The sequence below is a fragment of the Hippocampus comes genome, unplaced genomic scaffold (assembly GCF_001891065.2).
Source record: "Hippocampus comes isolate QL1 unplaced genomic scaffold, H_comes_QL1_v1.1 scaffold85, whole genome shotgun sequence".
Taxonomy (NCBI): Eukaryota; Metazoa; Chordata; class Actinopteri; order Syngnathiformes; family Syngnathidae; genus Hippocampus; species Hippocampus comes.
This window is the reverse complement of record NW_017805540.1, coordinates 3,788,636-3,797,679: the sequence shown is the minus strand read 5'-3', so window position 1 is coordinate 3,797,679 and position 9,044 is coordinate 3,788,636. Positions and strand designations below refer to the sequence as shown.

At 43.8% G+C, this 9,044-nt stretch overlaps 1 long non-coding RNA gene across 1 annotated transcript in view; it reads right to left on the bottom strand.

Moving 5' to 3' along the window:
* Positions 1-4,581: 4,581 nt before the first annotated feature.
* The window catches only part of LOC109521144 (uncharacterized), a 9,505-nt gene continuing 5,042 nt past the window's right edge, over positions 4,582-9,044 (bottom strand). The window contains exons 2-3 of the long non-coding RNA XR_002169296.1: positions 5,806-5,916; positions 4,582-4,680 (exon numbers count right to left, since the gene is read on the bottom strand). This is a non-coding gene — a long non-coding RNA (uncharacterized LOC109521144). The remainder of the gene's footprint in view (positions 4,681-5,805; positions 5,917-9,044) is intronic.

Here is a 9,044-nt window from a genome sequence, read left to right as displayed (position 1 = left end):
CACCGCTCAGGGAGTCGGCAGGCAGCCGGGAGAAACAGGCGGCGCCCCCCACCCACCCACCCCACCCCCCGCACACACCCATGTGCAGGCACAGGAATATGTATATGTGTTGATGTGTGGTTCTCAAATTAAAGGAAGAATACTAGTTTGTGTGGTTCAAACTGTAACTGAGACTGACCTGAGGGAGGAGTCCAGACTGTATGGACACCCAGTGTGTGGGTTGGGGTAGGGTGAAGAGGCCCTTTAAAGTGGGAAGTAAGGAGGAGGGGTGCCGCTTCTGCTGCACAGTCCCCCAGTGTGATGCATCTACCTTCAGGGTGGCAGCAGGCGTGGAGTGGGGTGCAACGGAGCGAGCACGGGCTCAGTGGCGCGGTCACCTGGGGACGCTGAAGCTGTTGTAGCAGGACTGATAGTTCTTCCTTGGGAGGACAGAAAGATGAGCCCCATTGTATTAGCAAAGTCCTTCTCGTATAAAGTTCTCAAGCCTTCAGCATCATACTCAGAGATGTTTTGGAATCATTTGTCCCTCTCGTCTCGTGAAAGAAACACAAATCATCCCTCCATCCATTTTCCGATCCGCTTATCCTCACAACGGTGGCAGGGGGTGCTGGAGCCCATCCCAGCCATCTCCGGGCAGTAGGCGGGGGATACCCTGAACCCGTTGCCAGCCAATCGCAGGGCACACAGAGATGAACAAGCATCCGCGCTCACACTGACACCTAGGGACAATTTTGAGTGTTCAATCAGCCTGCCATGCATGTTTTTGGAGTGTGGGAGGAAACCGGAGTACCCGGAGAAAACCCACGCAGTTCCGGGGAGAACATGCAAACTCCACACAGGGAGGCCGGACCTGGAATTGAACCTCTGCACTGTGAGGTTGACGCGCTAACCACTGGTTCACCGGGCCGCCGAAACGGAAACCAAATTGCCAAATTATCCCTGTGACTGTCGGTGTACCTTAGGATGCGGCCAATCAATATTTAGAACAGGGTACGCATGTCCAGTTTTAACTTGTATCTTAACTGACGTATTTGACATAACCAACATAATGCACCGACCGTATTTCTATCGAAGAGTCTTCTCAAAACCAGATTTCTGCTGCAATCCCGGCACCAAACTGCAAGAGTCAGCATGGTGCCACAAGGTCTCAAGACTTCCTGTAAATACAAAGATGAAGAAAGAGAAGAAGCTACTCGGCGTGCTGTTCAGACAGAAGGGGGGAAAGAAATGCTCAAATTTGGTCCGATTTTTGGTATAAGTCAACGCTGCTTCATAAAAGACGGCCAGTGGTGTTTATTGAGGCGCCTATTACAAGGTAGGCGTTTTTGGAATAATATTAAAAACTGTGGTGCATCATGGCAGACGGTCTTCCAAAAAAATAAACACGAACATTCTTACAGCATGATCACTTTGCAGTCGACAGGGCAGCTAATCAGCATTGAAGCCGCGTCTCCATGTGACAAAATAGTGCAGTAAAACTCCACACTTGAGACAGTTAAAAATGCTCCACTGCTGCTGTTTTGGTTAGCAGCGGCTTAGCAGTTCAGTAACTCGACAATGCGTATCTGAACTACAAGAAGTCAGCTGAGATAGCCCACCTGTGACAAAGCAGGACAAGCACGAGAAGAAACGGAGGGTTGGATTTGAACACACAACATACTGCACATGGTTTGCAGCAATATTGTGTGGCAAACACGGTGTTCACTTCAGTACATTCCTTTGGCAAGGGAAAGCCGAACAAATTATTCCAAAGCTTTTCGTTTCTGAAGCGTACATTTGCATCGCAACTACCGCAGTCCTATCTTTTGGAAAACTCGCCGTCTAACATGGTCAGTTTTCGCAATTATTCAGTCCACTGACAAGTTAAACAAATGGGACCAACCCAGTGCATCCCGCATTATCTCCACTCCTTGGATTCGCTGACAATAATTAATACAATGGCAAGTTTCCGTTTCTGGGCACAACATCAGCTTTCCTCTTACTGAGAGCTGCTGAAGGAGAAGAAATTACACCCAGAGGCGATGTTATACCCACAGTGGCCCCTCGCACGCAGGGTCACATGGCCTTGAATCCGGCAGGTCCACATCGGGTCAAGGAAGGTCACGTGACCTGAGCTCGCCGAGTGGGCACCGCCTCACACTACTTCGTCACATTATCATCTGAAGCACGTCTACATTATGTCTAATAATTGCACATACACACACTCGCTGGACACTTCATTAGATACTCACACAATCGTATAAGAGCCAATACAAGAGCTGTCAGCGAGGTATGTGTTTATTATTGCACTGCATCTCGGAGAGAGCTGCTTGTAGTATTTTGGGTACCTACGCGACCGAGTGCAAAAATTCGACATAGCTCTCGGTGTGATGTGATGTGACCATAGAAAATAATGGGAAGTAAATTCATGAGTCTGAGGTTCAAATTTTGGCCAGGCAAAGTACAGGCAATGTTTTAAGCAACAAATACAGATTTTTAAATCAAGCCGAGGACCAGTTTGAAACGTTTTCACGTGCGTAACCCACAAGAGCATGAGCCAGAGGCTTGCTAGCTGCAGGAGGACAGCCGAGGAGAATGCAATCGGGTGAATGGAGAGTGACGCGAGTGATGCTTGTCGTCATAAAAGAAACCAGGATTGACGCCATCCAAATGGTTCACTGTATTAAATGTTAATGTTATTAATGATAGTGCATTAATCGTTTTGAGATGATTCTCTTGATTGATAATCCCAAGGAAGGATTTTAAGGACTTTATGTCACTCAGGAAATAGAATTTTCTCAAATTCACACTTTTGATTAATGCTAAAAATTAATATTATAGAACTTTTTGAATTATTCAGATGTGGAGGACCGCATGAATGTCTTGGGCCCCCAAATGCCCAAATATGCCACTACATACAGGTGCATCGAATGTCGAAAAGTTCATTTACAGCAGTAGTCCATTTCAAAAAGCTAAACTCAGATACTCATCTAATTGAGATGACATCAGCATTCATTTAACGCACGAAGATACTTTCAGGAAGCCAACCCCTGCCTAATTTCGACATTAAAAATCATTATTGATTAAATTTCTCGAGGTGGTGAATGTTGGGGTTACGTCGGTGTAAGCTACTCTCTAGTCATCCAAAGGGGAAATAGGAAAACCACAAAATATTCCGGTGGCCTGGTGGTCCAGTGGTTAGCGCATCGACCTCACAGTGCAGAGGTTCAATTCTCGGTGTGGAGGTTGCATGTTGTCCCAGGGCTTGCGTGGGTTTTCTCCGGGTACTCCGGTTTCCTCCCACATTCCAAAAACATGCATGGCAGGCTGATTGAACACTCTAAAATTTAGAGTCTAAATTGTCCCTAGGTGTGAGTGTGAGAGTGGATGGTTGCTTGTCTGTATGTGCCCTGCGATTGGTTGGGTGTCCCCCGCCTACTGCCCGAAGACGTCTGGGATAGGCTCCAGCACCCGCCACGATCCTTGTGAGGATAAGCGGATCAGAAAATAGATGGATGAGTAGACAAAATATTCCACACTATGTGCAGTAATTCCAAATACGAATTTCGCTAGCTTGAATTTAACTACCATTGAATTTAACTACCATCGAATTGATGTTAAGTAAGATTTCAAATTTATTTAGGATGCACTTGTACATTATTTATTGTCTAACTATAATACATGTATATTATAATAATACAAATCAGATTTTCTTTCTGTCTTTTTTAGAGGGAGGGGGGTGAGGGGGGTGGGGGTGCATGAAGGGACCAATACGTCCCTGGAGAGAATTGCCGCCGCCTTCCTATTTCGGCCGACAAATGTATTACAGGTTTTTTTAATTATAGAGGAGCACATTCCCCCAGCATCCATTAAAGGAATGCCATGCTAATTTTAAAACCTCACAGCAGGCACTGGCGTCGACGGCAAGAAAAGTGGATGAGTTTCTCTTTAACAGCTGTAATTTGTGTTTTCCAATCACCATGCTGATTTCTGCTCATTATGCTCCGGTTTCACACCGGTAAGTGAGCAAAGTTTGGATTGATTGACTCTAATTAACTAAGAAATGTTCCGAGCCACGGATTTATTATCATGCTAGCTAGCCACAAATGTCAGAGACTTTCACAAATTATGGTGCTAAGATAAATATCTGGGAAAATCAGACGAGTGTGAAAGCAGAAGGAACATGTATTGTTATCCTGATGAATTGGTTTGGCATGTTTTCTGCACGTTCAAGAATCACTTGAGAGACTACACGATTTAAAGCATTGACAGATCATTTACTTCGCTCAACTTCACAGAATTACAGTATCTAGGATTAGTACTGTATCAGTTTGGTGTATAGGTTGCTTAAGGTACATGATGAGGAATAATGCTTACATGTTTTGTTAGTGAGTGAGAAGAAACATTTACAAAACTACAACAACAAAACTCTGTTTCCGGCGATAGCTGGACTTCTTTGGTCTTCCTGAAATCATTAAGGTGAAGGGATCACCTTATTGGTGGCATCCACATGCCTTTATAATTCTTTGAAAACGGGTGTATTCTGATAGCGCTACATGTTGCTTTGAAAATATGTCAGTGCAAAGCCTTCACTGGCTGGAACATATCCACCAGGCCGTCGCAGTGCGGTCGTGATCACCACCGGCAAACAGGCTGCTGGGGGGCTTCCATCGATCGGCGGCGGTCTCATCCACGGCATTACTTTCCTGCTTGGGAATTCAAATAACGACATTGAGTTTGTTTTGAAAATTGTGGCAGCAAGGGAAGATGCATTTCGGGGGCGTAGCTAGCTAACTGTATGCCGTCGTAGTAGAAATGGGTCGCATAATAACTAACAATTGCGCCGGAGAGTCATTGATGCGTAGCCATCATGAATGATGTAAAATAGTTCAATACTAACGTGTTTCCTCAGTTTTCATGGGTGATACAGTCCAAGTTACTATATTTTTTGCGATGTGGGGGAATTTGCACCGCTATTAAGCCATTATGAACCAACCCACATGGTTCTCACGCTTTAGAACACTTGGTACGGTGAATAAATATGTCTTTCAAAATGCAAAATTAAGAATAAGTCCCTGTTGTGGAAACTATCATCTTGTTGCCATGACTACCGTGCTTCTACTTCCGTACTTCCGGGCGAAAGTTCCTCTTCGTCTTCCATTTAGAAGGAGAAGGAGACCGGTCGTCATAGCAACGAAAGTTTGCTTTCAAGATCAAAGATTTACAGGATCAAAAGGCGCGATAACTCACCAGGATTGTACAGTTGCCTACATTGCTTGACGGGTTTCTGATTAAGGTAAGCCATTTTAAACTAAAAAGAAAAACTTCAACATAAAGTATAGATATTAAGCGGACATTTTGTCATGCTCGTGTGTTGCCGACAATTTCTGAACGCAGGCTATAATCAGTAGCTCGTCTTCAAAAGTTTCCTTTTCCTGTACTGTTTGACGCACTGGGCTCTGGTACAGTAATAGGGGACTATCGATATATTTCTAAATCGAGCTTTTTCAAGTAACCCCAAAATGTGCCATCTACAAACTGTGACTTTTGAATTCAAATCTGACTCAATTTCCTCGGTTGACTACAGGTAAAAACAACTGCATTAAAATACACATTTTAGAGTGATGAAAATCTCTCTTAAGGTTGACTGATTGCTTAATTGTGATGCCCAAAACAGACATTTTGTACACATCCTACTAAATTCAAGTCAGCCATGATGCATGAAGTCATGTATATTTGTCTCACCACTGGTGTGCCGCAAAACTTGGTCAGCATCTCTCTCATTGATATTTTAGACACAGTAGCACATTCTCTTTCTCCACTCACATTCTTTCCCAGTTCTCCGTCGCCTCGGGAGCTCAACTGTGCTCTCTGGCTCGGGAACAAAAGGCGGCCTGGTCAGAGAGGACACCTCCATTTCCCTGTTTTCAAAAAGACCTCAAAGCAGGGAGTTTTCGTTAGCCTGAGAGCCACGCTCCGATTCGCACGGCTTGCTGCTGATGACTAAAAGCGATCGCTGGGGTGAATCCGCGCGAAACGGGCCCGTCGTCTGCATGGTGGCGCCACGCTGAAATGCTGCCTGTAAATCAGATTTTTAGAAAGACTGCCGCTATAGAAACCGAGAGCAACACTTTGATATATCACAGAATACAGACCCACGGTCAGATTTTTGCATCCTTGTCAGGACAAACCACGAAGCACAAATACAGTACATATGAGTGTCCACATTAGTGTTTTAGCTGCACTTTGGTGTTTGCACTTTCCAGTGGTGACAGAGTGGTAGCTTCAAATTATTCAGGGGTGATACAAAGATTGTAAACACATGTAGAGGCAAAGAAAATAACTTTGCAGAGTGCTCCCCTGTATTTCTGTAAATAGTGGTTACTGACTAAACTGCACATGGTGGGGAGGTATAATATGTCAGGTATGTTGCGGCAAACAAAAAAAAGGAATGTTGCGGCAAACAAAAAAAAGGACCATTATGGAAATAAAGTCAAACCTCAGTTTTTGAACGTCTCTGTTTTCGACCAAATCGTATTTCGACCAGAAAATTCGAGATTTTTACACCTCGGATTACGACCGAAAACCGGTTTTTGACCAAACTGAGCAAACCCGAATACGCCACTCGACTTCTCTCAACTTCCTTACACGAGGAGGTTTCCTCGTGTAACGTTCATTGTGAGCACACATGTTTGTTGTGATTTACGCAAATCTGACTGGGTTTTTTTTTTTTTTTTTTTGTGTGTTATTTCTGCATAGTGTATTAGCCCCTAATCATGGGCTATTAAAATAGTTTCGTATTTCGAACAAATCACTTTTTGAACAGCCTTCAGAAACGGATTATGGTCGAAAACCAAGGTATGACTGTAGTAGAGAAACATTAAGAATTGAGGCAAACTGGACTGAAAAAAATACGTTGTAGAGTTACTGCGGAAAATAAAAATGTTCAAGAGGTATAACAGAGCTTGGTGGAAACGTGACCAGAACTACACAAGTGGAAAAGCGTTGTCATCATTGTGTTTGACCAGGCTCAACTGTGGTTATATTAACATATCTACCTGTGACTGAAAAGCAAAGTGTGGGGAATCTCTGTCGGCGAAATGAAACGGCATGATCATTGCCAACAATCTCTTAAAAATCCACAGTTTCTCCTTTATTTCTCACCTGCCTTCCTCTCTCATAATACAGCAACAGTAGCCAGGGCAGGACAGTATATGTGGAGTCTCAAAACGGTCGTTCCTGGTAAGAACACCAGAGGTCGCGGTTTTTGCCGCGCATTGGGACGTGTGCAAAGATTAATCGCCAGATGTGTGCAGGTCAGGATTGCTGACTGCGATTATCCAGTTCGGTTGCGTTTGGCTTAGTCTGCGGCGGGCCGAAGGTTCCACATTTCAGTTTGTCTGAGAGACTGTTTACCTGCCTGCGTAGGTGCTGCGGTTTTGGTTAGCAACAAAATTGAAATGGCCTTTAGAAGTCAAATAATTGTCTATATGTGACTACAAGATCTACCTATGCTCTTTCCCAAATGGCAGGGGAGGTGCTCCCTTTAGGGGAGGCATTTATATATCTTAAGTGGATTTCGCGGCTTGTGACTAATTAATGAGTCCCCCTTATTTAAGGAAACGCTGTAAATGTCATTTGTTGATCCGTTCGGAGACAGCGTGAATGTTAATGGTTGGCTGTCTCCGGATGTGCCTGGTGACTGACTGGCAATGAGTCCAGGAAGTAGTCCTCCTTTCGTCAGAAGTCAGCGATGAAGAGGATAAGCACTCTCGGAAATGGATGGATCATTTGTCATCGTAGTGTCGTAACGATTTTTAAAGGTCAATGTTTGGGATTCTGTGTTCCATTCCCATCTAAGTTAAAGTTTGTGAAGACTTCAAGTGCGAAGAGACAACATAAACCTCATTTCAAACTAAATTTTTCCCAATGACGACAATGACCTTTTTTTTTTTTGACAGTGAAATGTTTTCAGCTACCAGACAGCGCTGCCAATGGGTGTGAGGTTGTCGCGTCCACACTGCCCCCTTCTGTTGCCACAAGTAAACCCTTCCGCTCACACTCACAGCACAAAAGCAACAACGGTATCTCTATTAGGTTACCACAGGCAGACACAATAGGAGTGAGTGCCAGGGATTTTTAAGCGATCCCGAGAGTAGCGAACTTCCAACAAATGCCCAGAAAAATTTGGGATTCATGCATCATTTTCATTATTTATCATTCCTATTTTGATGGCTGTAAATATTTAATGGATTGAATTGCTATTTGGCATGTATTATTTATTCAGGAACATCGAACTTTAAAATGGAGAATGCATCACCGGCATGATGACAAAAAAATATATGTATCCATATTGATTTTTGAATTGCATTCAGTTAATATTTCAATTTGAAATAACGTTTCCCCAGGGCTTTTTTCTCTTCCTCCCAGAGTGCGGAAGCAACATCCTTTTGTGCATACTATTTACCCCCGGATTGCTTGGGGCTAATGTCTCAATAATTTTCACTTCTTTCTCAGGTCCTTCCCACAAAGGACTTAACTAATGATCCGTGGACAAAATGAAGCATTCAAATTTATTCATTAATCATTCATCTCCAGCTCATTGAAAATGCAAAACTTCCACAAAATTAAGATTGAATATTGAAAAGTGATTGAGGAAACAAGCGACGGAGAGCCCGGACAGTTCTATGGAGAACCAAAATCGCAATTTTTGGTTCACGCACACGTGGATCCTCACGCGGTGGTCAAGGTGTGCTAGGTGCTGGTTAAGGTCACCGGCTTTCACTAGTTGTAATTAGATCTCGGAATCTGGAGAAGCGTAGAATTTCTGTCAACACGGCCTGTAATTATTCTCTTTTCCAATTAATGGTGACATAGATTAATTATCTGATGAGGCAAAGCCAATTGCAATCATTCACCCAGCTAAAATTAGATCAGTCTTGACAGCAGCATGAAAGTCACCTGTTTCATTGTTATGGATCTGCAGCGAGTAAAAGAGGAGCGGGAAGGGTTAGGGTTAGGGTTAGGGTTAGGGTTAGGGTTAGGGTTAGGGTTAGGGTTAGGGT